Here is a 4,092-nt window from a genome sequence, read left to right on the forward strand (position 1 = left end):
TATAATTTGTTGCACTGTCTGCAAGTGGTCAAAAACTCAACTAAAGCAGCAGCATCATGTAGAAATTGGCATTTTTACGATTTAGCATCCCCCAGTGTGATACCACTGTCGTAAATATATACTTTATATATTATAGTATAGTGTACAGCTATATATTATAGCTGTACACGTGTATTTGTTATGATTTCATTACTTATGATCAAAAACCAGTGAGTCGACAACTTTCCAAACATCAACAACACAAGACACAGGAGCCAGCTAATATTACTGACTAGTCACCGAGTTCTCACCAACGATAAGTCAGTCCCAGATTTACTCTTGTCCAGCAACTTTTTGCTCTCCTTTTCTCTTCTTAGCTTCCTCCTCTTTTTGTCTTTGCATTACATTTGCTCCCTTGCCCAGCTCCTGTTCTGGCATGACACTGGCTCCTGTCAGCATTCGCTCACCTGAAAGTCTCCTCTTCTTCTTCCTAGTGGTCCAAAATGCCTGTGGTACAAACACTAACACTCTCCCAGTGCTCTGAGCTCACAGTCCGGACGGCCCGGCTAACAAACTGAGTTGAACATTACAACAGCAGCTACAATTGGCAGCAGTTCACTTCACTGTCCTTGAGATGATTCTGTAAATCATCAGGAGCTGATATGCAGCAGAGTGAAAACCAGAAAACATTTCCTCCATAAAATATGATCCAGTTTCACCAAAATCAGTGAAATAGTTGGCGGTGTGTGCCCGTTGAACAACGGGAAACAACTAAATAACTAACTTAGCAGCCAATCAGAATCAGCGTTGAATTAAGAACAAAGATGATTGGCTGATTCAATCCAAGTAGGTTATTGTGTTATTAGAAATGAGTAATACATCTGTTGAAGTCAAAAGGGTTTGACTTTAGTCTTCCTATGGTGAACCTAAACTATACAGCGGGTTAGTTCATGATTGATAATCCTATATTTACTTAGTTCCAGCTTCTTAATGGGCCGTTGTTGAGTCAAATATGAGGTAAACACAGGTTGTTACCAATGAGTTAATTAGGTGCAGTTCCTTCAGGGTCAAACAGAGTCAGGTGGGCTGCTGGAGTGCGTGTGGCTACTGGAAAGGCTTTTATTATTGGAAACACCTGCGTTGGCTCTATTTTTCTCATGTTTAAATGGGCACAATGAAGAGGATTTGCTGCTGTTCTTTGTCTAATGTGATTTATATTGAATATCCATTGGTTTTTTTGTTGTTGTTTGTAGGACACCAAACTATTCAAAGATGACACCTTGAGCTAAGAAGTGAGTGGCATCTTTCACTTTCTAATGGATCAAACAATCTATCGGGGATGGGGTTAGAAATGATCATTAGTTTTGCATCTTTAATCAACTACATGTGTAGGCTCAGTAATAAGGCAATAGCCATACACATACAAGCATACACACAATGTTATCTTTGCAACTGTGTCAGTCTGTACCAAACATAAGTCCCCACGTTCTGTTTCGGTGCAAAAGTTAATCTTGGGCGTTTCAAATGTTTGGTTTGCGTTTGGCCCGAGTCGGCTTTTATCTGTCAGCTGTTATCTGTATCCTCCATATGAACAACTTTAATCCTCTTTTATCAGTTATGACATAGAAGGTACCTAACCCAGTTAAGTCACACTTTCCCTTCGCTGTCACACAAGTCGCTTTGACCCAGTGACCACGCTATTTAATGTCAGTCCTGGGCAATCGGTAAGCATTTTCTCAGAAAGTAATTTAAAAACATGGTCCCTTTTCTCCTGAGTTTAGTGGTGTGGATCACGTCTGTGCGTGTGTGGTGTGTGTCCATGTTCACTTCCAGACAGTTTATCCTGGTAAACATCATGATTCATAGTGTGTGTGCAGGATAATTGCGTAATTAAGCCATTCCAGTAAGTTTGCCACTTCGGGGTAAATAGACTAAACAGTAGTTTACTAATGAGTGCCAGGAGAGTAGTAGTAACCACGGAATATAAACACGTTCATTATTGTTGTAGTGAAATGTAACATAGGTTAATTCAGAAACACTGCTGTAATTACATACGCCCACACAGGGAGAAAACAACAGCCTCTCAGTATACCTTACAACTCTGTAAAGGAACTAAAAACATATGGCGAAAGAAATTACGAAACAGACTGAGGACTGGAAAAAAGGAAACTGATTTCAAAACAGCGTGTTATTGTGTGTCAGTTTAAACTTTTAAGAAGATGTAGAAGTATGTTTGCTGTTGGAAGAAATTGACCCAAAAGAGCAGCCAGCTGTGAGATTCTTTCTATCTTATCAATTAGTTTTAACAGTAGCGATCACACGACCTCACAGCCAGGCCAAAGATTAAACATCCAAGCCTCTTGGCTAGAATTGATTTTTTTTTTATAATCAATTAATGATTGGCCAGCACGACTCTGTATGGCGGATCGAGTCACTTTTGAAGTTGAGTATGTAGAATAGAATCTTGACATTTTCTCGATTATCAAGTGTAAACTACTAAATATCATGTAGTCTAAAGCCAAAAAATGTTTTCTTGGTGCATCAGGACGTATGTTGACACAAAATACGCGTACGGTACAGTTTTAATGATCTCTACTTTTTAAGTGCAGCCTGTGTCAAATTGACACAAGATAAAAACATGTCCTTTTTATTGTGGCCATTCAAGGGCACACCTGTGCAGTAATCATGCTTTTTAATCAGCATCTTGATATGCCTTACCTGTCAGGTGGCGGAGGAGCAGCACTCACTATTACCCTGAAATATTTTACTTGACCTCGAGCTCGAAAGTGTTGTTTATATTTTTGTTTAGTACATATTGTCCTTGATACACACACCCATAAATAACCATGATCATGATAGCTGGCTGATTTGTGTCACATGTGTCAGTGAGGGCAGTCTGCAGACCCTTAATGTCTGCTGCTCCCGTCACAGAGGGAGCTCGCTCAGTGCCAGCCACCAAGACAGTGTAATGGCTTCCTGTCTCGCAGTCGCTGTGTCATCAGTTCCAGCAGGCAGATGGCCTGACAGCTTACTTTCCGCTTGACCAGCCATCCATTGCTTCTCTCCTTGTCTCCTTTTTTCCACTGCCAATTACCCCCCTGTGATTCCATACATCCATTAACCTACCGGGGGTCCTTTTTGTTGTCTTAAAAACAAACATGTCATTTTGTTACATAATCAAAGCAGTAGTTTTATGGTCATCACATGTAATCAAGGTTATCTTTGTTGCAAACATGAAGAAAACATCTTTGCATACTGATGCTTATAAATGTGCATGCAATAAGAAAACTGTCCTGCTGATCTGAGATCATTTTAGATGTTGTATCTGTTCTGTCTTTTGTTGTTTTTTGATTTTAAAGACCCCACAAACAACATTTTAAACACAAAAACACAAAAGCATGGACACAACTCCAAAGCGTCAAACCAACATCTTTAGCTCCCCGTTGTGGTGTGTACGAGTTTTAATCATCAGCTGTGTTGGTCAGACATTCTTTCTTGCATTTATAACACGACTACCTTTTTTTTAACTTTAACACAGCGAAAAAATGTTGAAGCCAAACCTCTAAAAATAAATTATGGTTATACGTTTTTTTAATACTGAAAACAGATTTACACTGTGCGTTTAAGTGGACATCCTTAGTCATGGGAGATCTCTTGTCTGTAAGCGTTTAAAAATCAGTCATCATTATTAGTTGTGTCTGTCTGACTGTTAAATGTCTTTGTTGGAAGTAATCTCTGTCCTTGTGCCCCTGTAAGCTGTGATTTCTTTCAACGCTAGTTTACAGTGAAAGAACACAGTGTGTTGGCATCTAGGGGTCGCTTTACAGCCACAGAGGTATACAGAAAAAAATAGATGTGGTACATGATTTTTAATGCCATTAAAAAAAGGAGCTAGAACCAAAACGTGAGAAACACTGTTTGGTGTTTATAAATTAAACAATCGCAGAGTCTAACTTGATGCATTTCTCTCTTTCTGTTTCAGTCTGGAGCTGTTGTATCTGGGTGGGAACCTCATCTCAGCCATTCCTGCAGAAGTGGCGAACCTGCCTTCCCTCAGCATCTGGTCCTATGTGACAACCCCGCATCCAAAGCGTCCCCCCGCACGCTCACCAG

Source organism: Larimichthys crocea, chromosome XVIII (genome assembly GCF_000972845.2).
Source record: "Larimichthys crocea isolate SSNF chromosome XVIII, L_crocea_2.0, whole genome shotgun sequence".
Taxonomy (NCBI): Eukaryota; Metazoa; Chordata; class Actinopteri; family Sciaenidae; genus Larimichthys; species Larimichthys crocea.